Raw genomic sequence first — 22347 nt, forward strand, 5'->3', positions numbered from 1 at the left:
CTGCATCTCTAGAGTTTTTAGAAGAACCAGACTTAGAAGACGAAGCTCCTTTCTTCATAGAAGAAGAAGCTGAACCACGAACCTGAACCCTTAGATGAGTTTGCAGAAATGCCTAGACCTCCCATAGAGCTTAAAACTTTACCACCCGGTCTTATTTATGCTTTCCTAAACAATAATCTAGAGTTTCCTATGATCATTAGTGATAAACTCACTCAGGAGCAAACTCTGCGATTAATGACCATTCTTGAGAAACATCACTCAGTTTTTGGCTACTCACTCCAAGATCTTATAAGAATCAGTCCTATGATTTGCACCCATCGTATTCCAACAGATCCTTCTGTTTCACCTTCTCGAGAGCCCCAACGTAGACTTAACAACACGATGAGAGAGGTAGTTAAAAAGGAAGTTATAAAGTTGCTGCATGCAGGGATTATATATCCTATGCCGCATAGTGAGTGGGTAAGTCCAGTTCAAGTTGTGCCTAAAAAGGGAGGCATGGCTATTATTATGAATGAAAAGAACGAGCTAATTCCGCAACGCACTGTCACAGGGTGGCGAATGTGCATAGACTATAGAAAACTAAACAAAGCCACGAGAAAGGATCATTTTCCTTTACCTTTCATAGATGAGATGCTAGAGCGATTAGCGAACCAATCGTTCTTCTGTTTCTTAGATGGATATTCAGGGTATCACCAGATCCCGATCCATCCCGATGATCAAAGCAAATCCACTTTTACATGCCCATACGGAACTTATGCTTACCGTAGAATGTCTTTTGGGTTATGTAATGCACCAGCTTCTTTTCAAAGATGCATGATGTCTATATTTTCTGATATGATTGAAGAGATTATGGAAGTTTTCATGGATGATTTCTCTGTATATGGAAAAACTTTTGATGGTTGTCTTGAAAACTTAGATAAGGTTTTGCAAAGATGTGAAGAAAAACACTTAATCCTTAATTGGGAAAAATGTCATTTTATGGTTAGGGAAGGAATAGTGCTGGGACACCTAGTGTCTGAAAGAGGTATTGAGGTAGACAAAGCAAAAATTGAAGTAATTGAACAACTACCTCCACCTGTGAACATAAAAGGAATTCGAAGCTTTCTTGACCATGCTGGTTTTTATCGCAGATTCATAAAAGATTTTTCATTTATTGCTAGACCACTTACTCTTTTGCTAGCCAAGGATGCTCCTTTCGAATTTGATGATGCATGTCTAACATCTTTCAATTTATTAAAGAAAGCACTCATCTCTGCACCAATCATTCAACCCCCTGATTGGTCGTTACCTTTTGAAATTATGTGTGATGCTAGTGATTTGCTGTGGGGGTGTTGATATTTGGTAACGCAATCAAAAAATGATCTGCAAACACACGGATATCGGTGAGCATTTCACCCAAGAGGTTATCCAGAGTATCGTATTTATATTTTTACCACAGGGAGAAAGGGTGCATCTGACTAACCAAATCTATTGCTACTACCCTTTAAGCTACAAAGAATGTTTCTCGATGTGAGCGATGTATAGAGAAGACTCCAACCGCAGTGTCGTTCTAACCTTGATAAGGATGATCTATTGTTTTATTGGGGAAGCTTACGGAATCTAGACACCAAAAAGGATGTTCGACCGGCACCTATAAACCCTACCCGTCCTGCTAACAAGATGTGGACTGCAAAGGTAACTCGGAAATGTCACGTTCCTTGCTACTACCACGGTCCAGCTAGTCAAGGGATATCTATGAGCACCCTAGCCCAAACACCACGTTTACGCTAGCAATGATTACTCTAAACTCTACCGGAAGAGATTAAAGTAAACTCATAAACCAAAGAACAATAAAACAAGAACTTACTAGAATTAGAAGTCGAATTACTGAAGAATCCTAGGAGCAAGCTGTTGACGGTTCTTAAGTATCAATTTTAATTATCAAATAAACAAGAGGAAGGACCAATATGCAACTCACACATAGAATTAGGGTTTGATCTGACAGAATTCCATGAGTTTTGTTGTTTATCTATTTCTGCAGGGGGTTATCAGGAAATAAGGAAGAAAGGCCCACATGTCAGGATTACATAGAGATATCAACGCACCGCGTAATTTTACATCATCTAGAAGACTCCAGAAGCCACGAGACCGAAGCGGAGGCGAAGCTGGGCCAGGCCCAGGGCGCCCGCCCCCCTGCTGGAGCCAATTCAGGACTCCTTCGCTCGGGATATTCCACCGACCTATTGGATCAAGAAAAACATAGTACCACCTCGGCTATCGACCCAAAAACGCATAGAAGGGGAGGACTATATAAGCAAGGCCCCTGGCCCCTGGAGAAGACATGAAGAAATTATCATAGATTCTGAGGGGTGCCCTCGAAGGAAAACCTCTTCTCTAATTAATATTTCTTTTTAGGCTTAGCAATCAATGTAAGGTAGAAATAGATCTTCTAGTTTCTACTAGATTGAGAGAGATAGAGTGGAGGTGTAGAGTGGAGGAAGCCCGGCCTGTCGGTGTCTACTCCAAGCTTGTACCTGCGGGATCAAGTTCTCCTAACCCGAAGCTTGCTCCTAGGATTCTTCAGTAATTCGACTTCTAAATTCTAGTAAGTTCTTGTTTTATTGTTCTTATGGTTTATGAGTTTACTTTAATCTCTTCGCGTAGAGTTTAGAGTAATCATTGCTGGCGTAAACGTGGTGTTTAGGCTGGGGTACTCATAGATATTCCCTGACTAGCTGGACCGTGGTAGTAGTGAGGAACGTGACATTTCCGAGCTACCTTTGTAGATCACATCTCGTTAGCAGGAAGGATAGGGTTTATAGGTGCGGGTTGAACATCCTTTGTGGTGTCTAGATTCCGTTAGCCTCCCCATTAGAGCAGTAGATCATCCTTACCAAGGTTAGAAGGAGACTACAGTTGCAGTCTTCTCTATTTATCACTCACATCGAAAGACATTCTTTGTGCCTAAAGGTTAGTAGTAATAGACCGGTTAGTCAGATGCACTCTTTCTCCTAGTGGTAAAAAAAATAAATACGATACTCTGGATAATTTCCCGGGTGAAGTGCTCACCGATATCCGTGCGCTTGCGGATCAATTCCTTATTGCGTTCCCAAATATCAACAAGCATTTCTGGCGCCGTTGCCGGGGAGAAAGACGGTTGCTGAGATAACCTGTGTCTTGCTATTAGCTTGTATCTATACTTTTATCTTTTCTTATCTTTTATATTCTTTATTTATTTTTCTTTACTCTTACCTTATGGAAAACCAAAATTCTAAATCGATCCATGAGTCTGCAATCCCTTTAGCAACTGACCTTTTACCATGGGAATCATCACAGCCTATCCAAACACCCCAGTATAAGTTAAGTTCTAGGTTAATTGCCATGATTCAAAACTTATCTTTTTCGGGAAAGGAAGACGAAAACCCTTACCTTCATATTAGAGATTTTGAGCAAACATGTGATTGTCTTCGCATTGAAGGCATTTCTGATAAAACTTTACGTTGGAACCTTTTTCCTTTTTCTCTAAGGGGAGAAGCTAGACAATGGTACAGTCAGAAGGTAAGTCAACAACAAGGTGAATGGGGAGTTTTACGAGCCAACTTTTGTCTAGATTTCTATTCCCTTGACCGTATAGCCGACCTTAGACTCGAAGTCCTATCTTTTAAACAAAAAGATAATGAAACTTTGGGAAAATCCTGGAAACGTTTTTCTGATCTTTTAGAATCTGGTCCAAACCTTAATCTTGAAGACCCTGTTCTTTTATTTCACTTTTTTCGAGGTCTTCAGAAAAATCACAAACAAATGCTGCACACAATGTCTAGAGGTTCTTTCTTTCGCATCCCTGCTGATGAAGCAAGAGTAATCCTAGATAGAATCCTAGAAGCTGAGATGGATAATACCCTTCATGATGAAACCTACGAAGCCGAAGTAGACACTCTGCCAAATTCTTCATCTACTTTAGCTATCCCAAGTTCTGAGCCACAAGAGGAAGAAATTCCACTACCGGACTTCATGCTGGATATAGAATCCGATCTTTTTGCCGATTTTGGAAATATTTCAAACTACCATTCTATTGACAAACCCCAAAATGGCCAGTATAGGATTTATTTACCAAGTGAATATCAATTGAGAGAGCTTATCTCAGTAATGAGTAGCGAATGGTTGGAGGAATCAGAGCTTTCCTCTGATGTGATCCGTTTGGACACACCCTCTATAACTATACGCTGTGCTTATAATTCTGATCGATTTAATGCTCTCTATAATCCTGTTGTGGGGATCAACATTATGTCTGAATCCTTTGCACTTAAACTATTTAAAAATCTTATCTTAACCCCCACAACAAAGGTCATAAAGGAATCTTCGGGACGAGTAGTCCCCAGTCTTGGAATTACTAATGTCCTACCTCTTACAGTAGAAGGCTCCATGGTTCCCTTGAACTTCTATATCTTTGATACATGGGACTTCGACCTGTTAATAGGACAACCTTTTAGAAGACTCCTTTATTAAGGTCATACTGGAAGGCTACACATTTCTTTTGGAAAAACTTTTCAATTCCCAATAATAATTTCACACTCCATAAATAATAAGGCCGAGTCATATCTTTTGCCTGATCCTATGGAGGAGGTAAAGGCTGCATCTCTAGAGTTTTTAGAAGAACCAGACTTAGAAGACGAAGCTCCTTTCTTCATAGAAGAAGAAGCTGAACCACGAACCTGAACCCTTAGATGAGTTTGCAGAAATGCCTAGACCTCCCATAGAGCTTAAAACTTTACCACCCGGTCTTATTTATGCTTTCCTAAACAATAATCTAGAGTTCCCTATGATCATTAGCGATAAACTCACTCAGGATCAAACTCTGCAATTAATGACCATTCTTGAGAAACATCACTCAGTTTTCGGCTACTCACTTCAAGATCTTACAGGAATCAGTCCTATGATTTGTACCCATCGTATTCCAACAGATCCTTCTGTTACACCCTCTCGAGAACCCCAATGTAGACTTAACAATACTATGAGAGAGGTAGTTGAAAAGGAAGTTATAAAGTTGCTGCATGCAGGGATTATATATCCTGTGCCGCACAGTGAGTGGGTAAGCCCAGTACAAGTTGTGCCTAAAAAGGGAGGCATGACAGTTATTATGAATGAAAAGAATGAGCTAATTCCGCAACGCACCGTCACAGGATGGCGGATGTGCATAGACTATAGAAAATTAAACAAAGCCACGAGAAAGGATCACTTTCCTTTACCTTTCATAGATGAGATGCTAGAGCGGTTAGCAAACCATTCATTCTTTTGTTTATTGGATATTCAGGGTATCACCACATCCCGATCCATCCCGATGATCAAAGTAAAACCACTTTTACATGCCCTTATGGAACTTATGCTTACCGTAGAATGTCTTTTGGGTTATGTAATGCACCAGCTTCTTTTCAAAGATGCATGATGTCTATATTTTCTAATATGATTGAAGAGATTATGGAAGTTTTCATGGATGATTTCTCTGTTTATGGAAAACCTTTTGATAGTTGTCTTGAAAACTTAGACAAGGTTTTGCAAAGATGTGAAGAAAAGCACTTAATCCTTAATTGGGAAAAATGTCATTTTATGGTTAGGGAAGGAATAGTGCTAGGACACTTAGTGTCTGAAAGAGGTATTGAGGTAGACAAAGCTAAAATTGAAGTAATTGAACAACTACCTCAACCTGTGAACATAAAAGGAATTCGAAGCTTTCCTGGCCATGCTGGTTTTTATCGTAGATTCATAAAAGATTTTTCATTTATTGCTAGACCACTTACTCTTTTGCTAGCCAAGGATGCTCCTTTCGAATTTGATGATGCATGTCTAACATCTTTCAATTTATTAAAGAAAGCACTCATCTCTGCACCAATCATTCAACCCCCTGATTGGTCGTTGCCTTTTGAAATTATGTGTGATGCTAGTGATTATGCTGTGGGGGCAGTATTAGGACAAACTAAAAATAAGAAGCATCATGCAATTGCTTATGCCAGTAAAACTTTCACAGGAGCTCAACTTAATTATGCAACCACTGAAAAAGAGCTTCTGGCTGTTGTCTTTGCCATTGATAAATTTAGATCTTATTTAGTTGGAGCTAAAATAATTGTTTACACTGATCATGCTGCACTAAAATATTTGCTCACTAAAAAAGATGCTAAACCTCGCCTGATTAGATGGATTTTATTACTCCAAGAATTTGACTTAGAAATAAAAGATAAAAAGGGAGTAGAAAATTCTGTTGCTGATCACCTGTCTAGAATGTATTTTAAGAGTCCACAGGAAACCCCCATCAATGATTCACTCCGGGACGACATGCTCTACGGGATTAACAGGTCTGACCCCTGGTATGCAGATATTGTTAATTTTATGGTTTCAGGGTATGTACCACCAGGAGCAAACAAGAAGAAGCTTACTCAAGAAAGTCGATCACATATATGGGATGTGATGCGAACCCGCTAGGGTTTTTGGCCTGATCTTTCGATGAGAGGCGCTGGATAACTCGATTAGTGGATGGAGATGACGTTCACGGCCCGACTACAGCCCTCAAGACCGCGCCTTAGCAACCGATACACCATGTCCAACAGCCGTCACGATCTTGTGGAGCGCGACAACCAGCCCCTAGGGCTCCCGTCCTGCAAGCAATCGAAGAACTAGCAAGAACGAGGAAACAAGCACTGAATTTGCAAGATGAATTGAAAGTTTTAAACTGAATCTTAATCAACAATGGGGTTCCGAAGACAAGGAGACGGGCGGCTGATCCTGCACGCGCGCCTACAAGCAAGTAGCGAAGGCTAAACTTGATATAAACAAAACCCAGTTGTTCATGGCGGCTCTAGATGTAAATAAATAGAGGGGAGGACGACCAAAGGGGTGCTAGAGTCGTCCTCCAACCCTAGGACGCGTCCCTAATGGACTCAACTTGATACATGGGCCATTGGTCCAAAATAGGGTGACGCAGCACCAAAACAGAAAAAGGTGTCGGCACGAAAACAAGGACTGCGCCCGACTCATAAGCTGCATAGATATGTGGTTGGACCCATTGGAAAGTACACTTCATGAGCTTTCCAACAAGTATAGGAACGTCCCAGTTGGAGTCCATATGACGCCGTGGTGATCCATACAAGTTAGAGTTTTTTTCCAGTCCGAATCCAACTCCCAAAATGTGTTGGGTTTGGACTCTTTGTTTCTTTGCTTTAGAAGCGACGTGGTAACTTGATAGAGGATGTTGTGGAGGCTTGGACCTGATCTCCAATCACCTTTATTAAGTTATCACTCTTCCCATATGCAATCAGCCCTTGAAGTTGGTGTTGCCTCAAATTCTGAATGCAGTTGAACCTTCCCTTGCTGATCTTGTCCATTATTCTTGAGCAACACGAAAGTGCACGTGTCTCCATTGTCTAAATATGATTGACAAGAGTTTAAAGCTGAACTTACTTGAAGGTTGAGTTGACGGGCACGAGCACGAGTAAGAGGACCAGCTATAGGTTGTGTCGGAGAGGATGTAGGATATGTATCGCTGGTGGATGTAGGATATGTATCGCTGGTGTTGATGTCCTCATCATCCTCCCTTTCTTGCATTTGAGTCGTCCTCGACTCAAGCTCATCTTCCTCACCCAAATAAGGCTTCAATTCTGCAATGTTAAATGTGGGACTAACCCCAAAATCTGCAGGAAGATCAAGCTTATATGCATTCTCATTAATTCGTTGCAGCACTTTAAAAGGACCATCAGCTCTAGGCATCAATTTGGATTTTCTCAGTTCTGGAAATCTATCTTTTCGCAAATGCATCCAAACCAAATCCCCAGGTTCCAGAATCAATTGCTTTCTACCTTTATCTCCCAATTTCATACGAATCTGGTGGTACCCACTACGTAAATCAACTTTTGAAAACACAACAGCACCACTCAGTTCATCTAGCATATCATCTAATCGTGGAATAGGGTGTCGATATCGAATGGTGATATTATTAATAGCTCTACAATTAACACACATACGCCATGTTCCATCTTTCTTAGGCACTAAAATTACTGGAACAGCACAAGGACTAAGAGATTCTTGGACATAACCTTTGTCTAGTAGTTCTTGCACTTGTCGCTGAATTTCCTTTGTTTCCTCCGGGTTTGTCCTGTATGGTGCACGATTTGGCAAAACTGATCCAGGAATAAGATCAATTTGGTGCTCAATCCCATGTAGTGGAGGCAGCCCCGCTGGTACCTCACTTGGAAACACATCAGAATACTCCTGCAAAACGTTAGCAACAGCAGGGGGCAAAGAACATTGCATATCCTCAATTGAAATCAAAGCATCCTTGCATATCAAAGCATAAGCAACAGAAGTGGATGCATTGAACTCATTAATATCTGATTTGGTAGCTATCATACAACGTCCTTTCAGTTTTATCTCATCTTTGTTACCAATTACAGATTTATCATTTTTATTGCTCTTGCTCTTTGCTTTAGTAGCCCTAGCAACATCAGTTTGCATAATAGTTTCAGGGGACATAGGATGCAACACAATTTTGCGATCATGGTATAGAAAAGAATACTGATTTGATCTACCATGATGCATAGAATCTCTATCAAATTGCCAAGGTCTACCTAGCAGAATGTTACAAGCTTGCATAGGCACAACATCACATTCAACAATATCTTTGTAGGATCCGATGGAAAAATTAATTCTCACAAGTCTAGTTACCTTTGCCTTACCACTGTTGTTCAGCCATTGGATGTAGTAGGGATGCGGGTGTGGTTTGGTGTTGAGGGCAAGCTTCTGCACCATATCGCTGCTTGCCAAGTTGTTGCAGCTACCTCCATCAATGATCATGCGACAAGAACGCTCTTTGATGACACACTTTGTTTGGAATAAAATGTGTCACTGATTTTGCTCCGCCATCTCCATTTGTGCACTAAGCACTCGCTGCACGATCAAGCTCTCATAGTGGTCCGCTTCACCTGCATTGATATGTTCTTCTATTTGATCTTCATTACCTGCATGGTCAGTCGCAAGCAGTGCAAGTGTATCCTCATCAAAATCACTAGCAGATGAGTACTCACCATCATCCCTGACAATCATAACTCGCTTGTTTGGACAGTCACGCATCATGTGCCCATATCCCTTGCACCGGTGACATTGTATGTTGCTTGTTCTACCTGTCGATGCCACGGATGAAGTACTCGCAGCAGGCTTTTGCATCGTCTTCGCAACTGAATTGGTGGGGGCAGCTCGAGTCTTGTCAATAGATGATGGAGTAGAAATACGTGTAGATGGAGTTGAAGCCACGCGTTGCTGCCATGAATTAGCCTTCCCTGCAGAAATATTACTCCTTGCGCTAGCACGTCGTCCCTGCACTTCCCTTTCAGCTTTACAAGCAAGATGAAACAAACAGGTTACGTTAGTATAATCTTTATAAGCAAGAATGTCCTGGATTTCACGATTTAACCCGCCCAAAAATCTAGCCATAGCAGGTTCTTCTTCCTCCTCTAAATTACATCGCAGCATACCCATTTGTAATTCCTGATAATATTCTTCTACGCTTTTAGCACCTTGTCTCAATTGCTGCAACTTATTAATCATGTCACGTGCATAGTAAGAAGGAACAAATCTAGCCCTCATGACTTGTTTCAACGCATTCCAAGTTCTAGGTATGTTATTAGGATTTTTCTTGCCATGTTCTATCCACCAAACGGAAGCAAAATCGGTGAACTCACTAGTAGCAGCCCTAACACGTGTATCCTCAGGGAATTCATGACATGTAAACTTTTGGTCAACAACAATCTCCCAAGTAATGTATGCATCAGGGTCATATTTACCATCAAAAGGAGGTATTTTAAATTTAATCTTACTGAAAGCATCATTATTATTGTGTACCTCGCGTCGGTGGTGGCCACCCATACCTCTACGGGTGTGACGTAGGCGACGTCGATGATGAGTGTCTTGATCATCTCGTTCCGTATCAGCAGTGTAATCATCATCATAATTGCCATCCACTCGGTCTTCCTCCTTGTTTTCTTCCTTATGCTTCTCTTTGTCCATTGTGTGGAAGTCATCAAAGCGTTTGAGAAGAGCAGCAAGACTTTTATCCATACTAGTAATAGATGCCTCCATCTTTGTAATCTTATTGTTTGTGGCAATCTGCGTGTCCTCCAACTGCCCAAGCTTGTCATTCGTCACCTTCAAGTCGTCATCAAGTCCCTCTGTGTGTAGCTTCACTTTCCTTTCACAATGTTGTATGATGCCCTTAGTGCGAGGTGTAAGTGGTGTTTCGTTACCATCATCTGCCCCTGGCATGGTTCAAAGACAAAGACAATAAAAAGGCAAGTGAAGAAATAAAAGCCCTACAACTACTAGGATGTAGCTACAGCAAGTCGCTCACACTCAACCTGTAACACAAGTTCTTACCAATTCTTACCTTGCTTGACAGGAGGGGTCGTCTGCCAACAAGTGTACAGCAATGGACGAAGTGTATCGGTGCTGCAGCACAAGACCTGTCAAGCTGTAGAGTATGTGGAGCTATAGGTGGGCTGAAACAAGGAACGAACTAGCACCACGTTAGTTATAAAAGCGAGCTGAATAAGCGTTCGACGATGGTACTGTGCTGGTCCTAGCCTAGACCGTGCTAGAGACGTGAGCCTAGACACAAAGGGAAAACACAGCACACCACTAGAAACAAAATGAGCAGCCCTACTGGAAACAAAAGGAACAACAATCCCCTTTTTTTTGATTTTTTTTTCTTTTTTCTTTCTTTCTTTCTTTTTTTTTATTTTTTTTCTTTCTCTTTTCTTTTTTTTGGGGAACCTCAAAACCTGATTATATAAACAAAATAGTACAAAATATCACTTCACCACTCTCACCCTCTCACTAGAGTAAGGCTGAACCTCAAAATTCAATATATCTAGCACAAGTATGAAGTGCTATCTTTCCTTTTGGATCACGTTGATGGAAACGCAGAATAGAACAACAAGTGGCTGCACCTATTATCAACATCTACTCAAATTCCAGCCCACAATAGATTGGACGCAGTTGTGACTAGATGGTGACAAGAACTCAAAACTCTAAAGGACTAAACTAAAACCAGCACTGGACACGACCGAAGCAAACACTCATTCAACCAGCCCTAACTAAGTAGTACTAGCCACGGCACAAAGGATTTATAGGATTATGGAAAACAAATCTGCTATATTTTTTGTCTTTTTTTTGGACTATAGGAAAAACAAACACGAAGAATTGGAAATCTCTCACCGATAAACCTTGCTCTGATTACCAACTGATGCGAACCCGCTAGGGTTTTTGGCCTGATCTTTCGATGAGAGGCGCTGGATAACTCGATTAGTGGATGGAGATGACGTTCACGGCCCGACTACAGCCCTCAAGACCGCGCCTTAGCAACCGATACACCACGTCCAACAGCCGTCACGATCTTGTGGAGCGCGACAACTAGCCCCTAGGGCTCCCGTCCTGCAAGCAATCGAAGAACTAGCAAGAACGAGGAAACAAGCACTGAATTTGCAAGATGAATTGAAAGTTTTAAACTGAATGTTAATCAACAATGGGGTTCCGAAGACAAGGAGACGGGCGGCTGATCCTGCACGCGCGCCTACAAGCAAGTAGCGAAGGCTAAACTTGATCTAAACAAAACCCTGTTGTTCATGGCGGCTCTATATGTAAATAAATAGAGGGGAGGACGACCAAAGGGGTGCTAGAGTTGTCCTCCAACCCTAGGACGCGTCCCTAATGGCCTCAACTTGATACATGGGCCATTGGTCCAAAATAGGGTGACACAGCACCAAAACAGAAAAAGGTGTCGGCACGAAAACAAGGACTGCGCCCGACTCATAAGCTGCATAGATATGTGGTTGGACCCATTGGAAAGTAGACTTCATGAGCTTTCCAACAAGTATAGGAACGTCCCAGTTGGAGTCCATATGACGCCGCGGTGATCCATACAAGTTAGAGTTATTTTCCAGTCCGAATCCAACTCCCAAAACGTGTTGGGTTTGGACTCTTTGTTTCTTTGCTTTAGAAGCGACGTGGTAACTTGATAGAGGATGTTGTGGAGGCTTGGACCTGATCTCCAATCACCTTTGTTAAGTTATCACTCTTCCCATATGCAATCAGCCCTTGAAGTTGGTGTTGCCTCAAATTCTGAATGCAGTTGAACCTTCCCTTGCTGATCTTGTCCATTATTCCTGAGCAACACGAAAGTGCACGTGTGTCCATTGTCTAAATATGATTGACAAGAGTTTAAAGCTGAACTTACTTGAAGGTTGAGTTGACAGGCACGAGCACGAGTAAGAGGACCAGCTATAGGTTGTGTCAGAGAGGATGTAGGATATGTATCACTGGTGGATGTAGGATATGTATCGCTAGTGTTGATGTCCTCATCAGGATGAGCCATACCTTTTCCGAGTATGCTCTGATGGCTTACTCAGGAGATGTGTGACCACTGAGGAAGGATGGAAGATCATCGACAGATGTCATTCATCACCATATGGAGGTCATTATGGAGCATTCCGTACACATTCAAAGATCTGGCAGTGTGGATTCTATTGGCCTACAATGTATGAAGACACGAAGCAATATATCAGAAGATGTGGGCCATGTCAAAGACACGGAAACATAAATACAAGGGATGCAATGCCACTCACCAACAACCTTCAGATTGAGCTCTTTGATGTCTGGGGAATAGACTACATGGGTCCATTTCCTCCATCAAAGAAGTGTGAGTACATCTTGGTGGCAGTTGACTATGTCTCCAAGTGGGTAGAAGCATTACCTTGCAAGCATGCCGACAACGTCAGTTCAAAGAGGATGTTTGAAGAAATTATATTTCCAAGATTTGGAGTTCCCAGAGTAGTGATAAGTGATGGAGGAGCACACTTCATCGACAAACGCTTCAAGCAATATCTATCAAGACATGGAATCCGTCACAACGTCGCTACCCCCTATCATCCTCAGAAAAGTGGCCAAGCAGAGACTTCCAACAAACAAATCAAGAATATTCTTCAGAAGACAGTAAATGAAATGGGAACGGCGTGGAAAGACAAGTTACCTGATGCACTCTGGGCATACCGGACAGCATACAAGACCCCAATTGGGATGCCTCCATACCAATTGGTATACGGGAAGACTTGCCATCTACCTGTTGAACTAGAGTTCAAAGCACACTGGGCCATAAAGAGATGGAATATGGACCTAGATGTTGCTGGAGATTATAGAAGAATGCAACTATCAGAATTGGAAGAATGGCGAGAGAAGGCATATCACAATTCAAAGATCTACAAAGAAAGAGTCAAGAGGTGGCATGACAAGAGAATCAAGAAGAAGGAGTTCACACCCGGAGATAAGATATTACTTTTTAATTCCAGGGTGAAGCTTTTCGGGCATGGAAAACTCCGAAGCAAATGGGAAGGACCATTCAAGGTAATTAATTCATCATCCCACGGAGCTATCGCACTTCAAAATAGCGAAGGTACGTTATTCAAGGTAAATGGTCAACGTCTGAAATTATTTTTAGAGCCCAATGAGGAATTAGAAGAAATAGACGTAGTCCATTTTTACCTTCCCATGGAAAATTAGAGCCCGACACTTTTGGTCTGATGGTTTTGGGGCATATATATATTTTTCTAAATAATTTCGCATCTAGAAACGCGCTCGGAGAAGTGGGCCCACAGAGGGGCCAGAGAGAGGGCGGGCGCCCAGGTCAAGTGGGCGGGCGCCCAGCCCCTGTTCCCCCTCGGTCCCGACTTTCTCTGTTATGGAAAATGCACTTAGGGTGATCCGAATAATCCCTCGGATGGAAAGTTTCGCACGCACATCGACGGGAGCAACCCGAACAACCCAAAGAGGCATCCTTTTGACCCCTATATAAACAGACCCCTGACCTCAGTTTTCAAACACCAAGCCATCAAGCTTTCTCTCCTTCAATTAGAGCTTAATTAGCTCTCCTTCAATTAAAATTTTATTAGTTCCTTACTACTCCAATGGCCAAGAAGTACCACGATGATTGGGAAGTCGTCCCCTTCAACCTCAACATGGAGCCAGTGGAAGACCCCGATGCCCGTGCTCTCGTCCCGGCCAACACAGAGCGTCAGCTAGAAGCCATACCATTACGCCAATGCAGCTCTGCCCAATCTTACCATGCTCAACCAGTTCTCACCGCACCACCACAACCCCTACTCCTCAAAGGATCATCATCCAAGATGAAGACCACTATCAAGGTGCCAATCGGCACAAGGATCCTTCCACCTAGACCCAATGAGAGGGTCGTTGGAGTCAAGACCAACCGGAGCGGCGAGATCAGCAGCGTTCGCTACACTACGGAGGACGAAAGGCCTTACTTTGAAGGGATTAGAGCATCCAAAGTCCGTTTCATCCCTCCAAAGGCAGCCCCGAAGCACTCTCTCAATGCTTTTGAGACACCTCCCAAGCGTCGCAAGACTATAATGGATATTGATGAGGAAGTTCGCAGGCTAGATAGAATTATCATAGACCTCCAGTCCTCAATTAATTCCCTCACTAGGCAGCTCTCTAACCACAACACCATTATACTAGGCCTTAGGCAGGATCTTGCCAGTGCCAACAAGAAGATCAAGGAATTAGAGCGCCGCTAAGTTATCTAGATTAGACCTTGAGGCAATGCATTTTAGTTATCTGTCTCTAAATTCAGTTTAAGTTTGCTATCAGTTTGCTATCAGTCTTCTGTAATAAATGCCTCAAGTTCAATAAATAGTATTACTATTATTATTATGTCTTGTGTGTCTCTACTTTACTTTTGTGCAAGAAAGCAGAAAACAAGTATGGGGGAGATCCCTCAACATGCCAAACACACTCCGACTACACCACTCCACGATTCAGGTACACACTCTGTGCACTTTACTTTACACATACATTTATTCTGGATTATGCAGATTACTGTTTCTGACATGATAAAATAAAAGGATTAAAATATTTTTAATCATGATTAATCTCAATCTGTGATATTTCCTGAAAACTTGCAATTATTATAAAATCATTTTAAAACCCTATGTTACTAAAGTCAATATGGAATATGTGATGGTAGAGTATGAGTTTCTTATTCTTGATATCATTGTTGCTTGGAGAATTTATTTCAAAATATTCAAAATTCTAGCTACCATCCTCAGTGTTTTATATGCCTGATAAAACTAAAATATTAATTATGATTATAAAAGCTATCTGCTCTGTATTGAGTTTGTTCAAAATGAGTTAGACCCTTGTTGAGAGATTTATCATGCTCCTAAGATCAAGACACTATTTCAGTAAGATTCACTCTTCCGAAGTATTATTGCGTTAGAGGCATGGGCTATTCAAAAATAGAAGATATTTCGAGGAAATAAAAAGGAGCAAGTGCTCGACAACCTCGCAGAAAAAATGGACAAGTGTCCGGCAGTAGAATTAGGGGTACCACGGTATCAACTTAAAAAAAAAGAGAAAAAAATGATAACCCATGGTCCCTCTAATAAGCAATATGCCAGTAAGAGTTGACAAAGTTTTTAATTTCTAAAGTCTTTGATCTAAGAGTATGACATTCCCCTCGGATCCCGTTTTGATCAGGCAATAAATGCAAAGTAAGAATGCTTGAGAATTTTTGCAAAATTAAAACAGCCTCAGTGAGATATATATAAAAGATAATGAGTGATTTGAGAGAACCTATGAGGATAAAAAGGTATGCTAACTTTCTTTCAAAAAAATATACAAAAAAAAACTCCAAGTGACAGGATTGAGAAGAAAGGATCTTTACTCTTAATCATACACTTCCCTGACTATGGTACACAGTGGAATTTTTAACACCCTACAATTATAAAGAGAATGTTTTAAATGTTTACCCCAGATATTTTTTAACCATCCTTTTCTCGAGGACGAGTAAAAGCCTAAGTATGGGGGTATTTGTTGACGGTTCTTAAGTATCAATTTTAATTATCAAATAAACAAGAGGAAGGACCAATATGCAACTCACACATAGAATTAGGGTTTGATCTGACAGAATTCCACGAGTTTTGTTGTTTATCTATTTCTGCAGGGGGTTATCAGGAAATAAGGAAGAAAGGCCCACATGTCAGGATTACATAGAGATATCAACGCACCGCGTAATTTTACATCATCTAGAAGACACCAGAAGCCACGAGACCGAAGCGGAGGCGAAGCTGGGCCAGGCCCAGGGCACCCGCCCTGGAAGCCTGGGCGTCTGCCCCGCTGCTGGAGCCAATTCAGGACTCCTTCGCTCGGGATATTCCACCGACCTATTGGATCAAGAAAAACATAGTACCACCTCGGCTATCGACCCAAAAACGCATAGAAGGGGAGGACTATATAAGCAAGGCCCCTGGCCCCTGGAGAAGACATGAAGAAATTATCATAGAGACTGAGGGGTGCCCTCGAAGGAAAACCTCTTCTCTAATTAATATTTCTTTTTAGGCTTAGCAATCAATGTAAGGTAGAAATAGATCTTCTAGTTTCTACTAGATTGAGAGAGATAGAGTGGAGGTGTAGAGTGGAGGAAGCCTGGCCTGTCGGTGTCTACTCCAAGCTTGTACCTACGGGATCAAGTTCTCCTAACCCGAAGCTTGCTCCTAGGATTCTTCAGTAATTCGACTTCTAAATTCTAGTAAGTTCTTGTTTTATTGTTCTTATGGTTTATGAGTTTACTTTAATCTCTTCGCATAGAGTTTAGAGTAATCATTGCTGGCGTAAACGTGGTGTTTAGGCTGGGGTACTCATAGATATTCCCTGACTAGCTGGACCGTGGTAGTAGTGAGGAACGTGACATTTCCGAGCTACCTTTGTAGATCACATCTCGTTAGCAGGAAGGATAGGGTTTATAGGTGCGGGTTGAACATCCTTTGTGGTGTCTAGATTCCGTTAGCCTCCCCATTAGAGCAGTAGATCATCCTTACCAAGGTTAGAAGGAGACTACGGTTGCAGTCTTCTCTATTTATCACTCACATCGAAAGACATTCTTTGTGCCTAAAGGTTAGTAGTAATAGACCGGTTAGTCAGATGCACTCTTTCTCCTAGTGGTAAAAAAAATAAATACGATACTCTGGATAATTTCCCGGATGAAGTGCTCACCGATATCCGTGCGCTTGCGGATCAATTCCTTATTGCGTTCCCAAATATCAACACAAGCCTCGGGTTAGAAGACTTTGATCCCGCAGGTACAACCTCGGAGTAGACAACGACAGGCCGGCCTTCCTCCGATCTACACCTCCACTCTATCTCTCTCAATCTAGTAAAAACTAGAAGATCTAATTCTACTCACATTGGATGCTAAGCCTAAAAGAAATTTTATTTAGAGGAGAGGTATTCCTTCGAGGGCTCCTGTCAACTCTACGATGAACTTGTTCTCCTCCAGGGGTCAGGGGGTCTAGTTTTATAGTCCCTTCAAGTGAACGTGAGCCGTTGGATCAAACCAACATTGATTGGACGGTTATCCTTGATCCTTTAGGTCGGTGGAGCTTGGTCTCCGAAAAGAGTTCTGATTGGAGTCCAGGTCAGGGCGGGCGCCCAAGGGGGGAGGGCGGGCGCCCTGCCCACGGGCCCGTTCGGCCTCCCGTTCGTTCCCGTGGAGTCTGGAGTCTTCTAGATGATAGAAAATTGCGCTGCACGTTAATATCTCTATGTAATCTTGTCGTGTGGGCCTTTATTCCTTATTTCCTGATAACCCCCTGCAGAAATAGACAAACACCAAAACTCGTGGAATTCTGTCAAATAAAACCTTAAGTCTGGGTGTTGGTTGCATTTGGATCCTTCTCTTTATTTATTTGATGATTATATTTGGTACTTAAGGACCGTCAACAACTCCCCCAAGCTTACCTGTAACACCCAAAATGTGAATTTCAATTAATAGGAATTAATTTGATTTATTTAAGTATTTTTGTGAGCATTTGAATCTAGCAAATAAATAATTTTGTGCAAATTAAAATTTATCATAAGTTTAGAAACATGGTTGTGCATTCATGCTGGAGTATGGTATTTTTGGTGCTGGTTTTTTTGTTTTTATATTATCTGTTTTGCTCAAAACTCTTTTGAAAAAAATAATAAAAAGAAAATAAGAAGAAAACCTCCTCCCTGGGAACTGGCTGAAGGCCTGCCCATCTCCCCCGCGTGGACTCGGCCCAGCTCCGTTTCTCCCCCGGCCTTTTCTTTTCCACCGCAGCCCAGCAAGCCACGGCCCAAGCCGAGCAGCCGCGCGTCTCCCCTCCTTTCTCTTGGTCACTGGCTGCCGGGCCCTCCTCCTCCTGGTCGCTGACGTGCGGGGCCGTTGAGCGGCATATCCTTCTCCTTCCTCGCGCGTGTCCGGGAAGGATTTCCTCCCCCCCGACCAACTCAATCCCGAAATCCGCGGGATATTCCTTGCCTAATGCGTCAACCGAGCGCTATAAAATGTCCTCCCCAACCCCGCAGCTCCCCCTTCGTATCTCCGTGCGATTTAGCAACCCTAGCCGCCGTTTTCTTCAAGGTTGGGATCCCGCCGAAACCTGGAGCTCGCCAGTCCTCTCTGTCCTTTCCTAGGCCATGCCGAACCCCTTGGTGAGCTCGCCATTCTCCCCTCTTTCTTCCTGTGCCCGTGGCTCGTCTTTTGGTGGCCGGAATCGCGAATGGGAGGTCGCCGGTGAGCTACACGGTGGTGGCAATGGAGCTCCGCTGCGCCGGAGCAGGGGGGCGCCCGTCCGGCCTGCTGCTGTTTCCCCTGGAAGCGATCTCAGCCCTGGGATCGGACATCAACGACCCAGAAACAAAGATACCCCTTCGATGTTTATTTCGCTAAAGAGCCCCTGCATTACTTTATTATTGAACCCGCGGTCCTTGGCGGTTTTCTCAGTTTACGCTTCTTAGTTTTGAAAACGTATTTCGTTTCGGCTGAGTCAGTTTACGATTTCGGTTATTTACACTTTTGCCAATGATTTTATAATGCTCATAAAATATTCATTTTAACTCCGTTTTTGTCCATTCAAATTTTGTTAGATTCGTATTTACGAGCTCTACATGTTAGAAGTATTTATTATCTGTTTTGAAACTTTTTAATTCTGCAGTAGCATTTAATTAATTATTTCTCTATAGGAAATCTTAGAAAATTCATAACTTCCACGTTTTAATACCGATTTTCGTGAACTTTAGGATTCTGTGATCGTAGCGCTGCGTAGAATATTTTCATAAACTTTTATCTTTGATTTCTCACTGTTGGTGTAATGTTCTAATTATAGCTTGTTTGCTTTGTGTATGATTGTCTACATTGGATTGCGTGTTGTTGATTGATGTTTGGGAATAGACGGTGAGCCGTACGTTGGTGATCAAGACCAAGCTTTTGAAGACCAGCAGGCTCAAGAGAGCTTTGATCAAGGCAAGTATAACTTGGGATCATCCTTATTACCTATTCACTAATAAATACACATATATATCATATGCATGATATCACCTTGTCGACCTTAGCAAAATCATAGATGATTGTTACCTGAATTCCTTGTTACCTACTTGATATGCATTTGGTGTAGATGTGCTAGTGCTTGATATAATCCATGATCTTGTAAGATGATTAATAGCTATGCAATGAACGTTAAAAGAAGACAAATAACTATATGAGATCTTGTCTGTAAGTGATCATCGGGACAACAGTGCAACCATGAGGGCTATAATGGCTCTGGCTTTAGCTTAGTATGAAGACCTTTTCTAACTTGTTAGAGGTTACCCAAAAGGGCGGAGGGGCTGAACTATTTTGGGTATAGTGTGGCCTCTATCTGTATGTGTATAGGCTATGAGTCATTGTGCCATCGGAAGGGGGGCTCTATATCTGCGCGCAAAGGAAACCTTGCAGCCCTAACATGTTAGACAAACTTTTAAAAGGCTTCATAGTGATCCCTGCCGACCTCCCTAGGAAGGGGGTTAAGAGATTAGCTACCTCGGGCGAAAGGCTAAATCATGACTCATGGGTAAAGATGTACAACCTCTGCAGAGTGTTAAAAACTGGTATACTAGCCGTGCTCACGGTTATGAGCGGCCTTGGGGGTTCTTGCTGCAACGACGATGAGCTTGTTAAGTTGTTATGTTCATTTGATTATCGTTTATGCTAAGAATTAATTATGCTTACACTTGATCATGTGATTAATGGATTATTTATGCTACCTTGACATTTGCTATTTAATTATGAATATGCTATCCACTATTAAAAGCTAAATGCAGTCAAACCAGTGTCAGCTATTTGAGCCTCATGAACCCCTGGTTATACTTGTTGAGTACGATATGTGCTCACTCTTGCAATTTCCCAACACTCAAGGTTATGCTAATGATGATGATTAGAATGAGGACTATCGCTATGAGTATTAGGTTGGAGTCAACCAGTCAACAGTGTCCCTGTGTGGAGCTTCCGTCAAGAGCGTTGTTTAATCTTATTATCATCTTTGTATGAGACTATGTGATTCATTATTGTTCCGCTATGTAATAAACACTACAATGGTACATTTGAGATTTGTCTACATATGTGTGCGACTGTTTCTGGGGCACATATGAGTCTTTTACGCATCCTATTTTGTTCTTAAAATATGGGTGTGACAAATTGGTATCAGAGCTTTGTTGACTGTAGGACGCAAACCTAGTTAGCAATGGTCGAAAATTTAGGTTCTTTATTTTACTTACTTCATGCTTCCCACTATGGTCTTGTTATTTGCTAAAAGTTTTATGCTTCTCTATCTTGCTCTATTGTGAAATTATTGCATCCATCTGATCTATGTCTAAAAACTTTTTGTAGATGCCGCCCCGTACCCGTAGTGCTGCACGCATGGCTACTGAGGAGTACCGTGCCTTGCTCAACCCAAGAGGACAGCATGTGGAAGGTGTTCCTGTTGACACCATTTTTGGACACGTATCTTTTGACGTGCACCTGGAATTAGTAAAGTATAGATCGGCAGATAAAGCAACGGTAACTAGTCTGCAAGGAAGTTGCCGATGAGGGTGGTTGCCGATGAGGAAACAATTAAATGTGACTAAGTCCATAGGTGGTGACGTGTTCGTGCCGATGACCGGTGTCAGTGTTTGCCGATGGCCACAACAGGAGGTCTACCGATAGTTCTGAAGAAAAGCGTGGAGGTTGCCGATTGAATCGTGGCGGTGTCCCGATCGGCTACGGGGGATAGTTTGGTGTTTTCCTTAGTTATTAGAATTCGTTTTGCGTACGATTTCCGTTTAATTTGGAATTTGAGTACTAGTTGTGTCTGGTTGTAATTCTTCGGACACGGTATAAATATAGACCCTAGGGTAATGTAATGTGAGATCTATCAATCAATGAAACACAAGTTTTTACTTATATTCCAGCATCTACTTTTCGACGACTTCGTCATATTTTTCCTTTTTACTACAAGTTCTTAGGAATTCGTCGACTTAAGCTCGACGTGTTCTCAAGTTCCGCGTGAGCACCTCTTGGCCATGACATCCGGGCGCATCGCTGTTGTCGGGACCAAAGTGTTCAAGTTATCACCTTTGTCGATTGCAAGGACAAATCGGCTGGCACGCCTTAACATTTGAATCGGGTATTAGACCTTTGTGTTTGCAAATCAGCTTTTGCATCAACACATCTTTTGGCACGCTCGGTGGGACAATTCAAGATCAAGATCAACATGGCGAATACCAAGTTCGACTTGGAGAACGTCATCCCCGTGATGGAAGCCAATCTCAGAGATGAGCAGACGTAAGCTATTGCCAAGGCCATGGACGACTACAAGCAGCATTGCTTAAAATCCTTAAGTATTAACAGGAGAGGCGAGGTGATCCAAAAGGAAGCATTGCCGGCACCTCGGCAAATTACTTTCGAAGCCAATCCTGGCAAACTTCAAGACATGGTTGACAATCTATTAACCGTGCCTTGATCAATCAAGCTAGTGTGCTGTCTAATACGGTTTTCAATGCCGTAGCTAGAACTTTCAAGGAAGGACAATTGCCACCAAATTATGTGGGTCCTGCCTATCATCAGCCGGGGTCATCATTGGTTACAGCTCCATCGGCTATTACAGCTGTTGCGGGTACAGAGGTTACTTCTCCTCCAAGTACATTGGGATTACTAATGCACAAACTACACCGATGACGACCGATCCATCAACATCAGACGGGCAAATCAAGCTTGCTACAGATCTATTGGCATGGGCAATGTCAGGTTCTATTCCTCCCAACTGGTGCGGTTATGGTATGCCCCCAGAGATGATGCTGAAGACTCCTGGGACGTCTCAAGTGGCTGATTTGACAGGCAAGGCTCCTATGGCATCGGCACCTCCAAATCTACCGATGAACCAGAGTCCCCAGTACACTACAACTACTACTGCAAGGCCTTACACTGGGAATTCTCAAGTTCCA

The sequence above is a fragment of the Sorghum bicolor genome, chromosome 8, assembly GCF_000003195.3.
Source record: "Sorghum bicolor cultivar BTx623 chromosome 8, Sorghum_bicolor_NCBIv3, whole genome shotgun sequence".
Taxonomy (NCBI): domain Eukaryota; kingdom Viridiplantae; phylum Streptophyta; class Magnoliopsida; order Poales; family Poaceae; genus Sorghum; species Sorghum bicolor.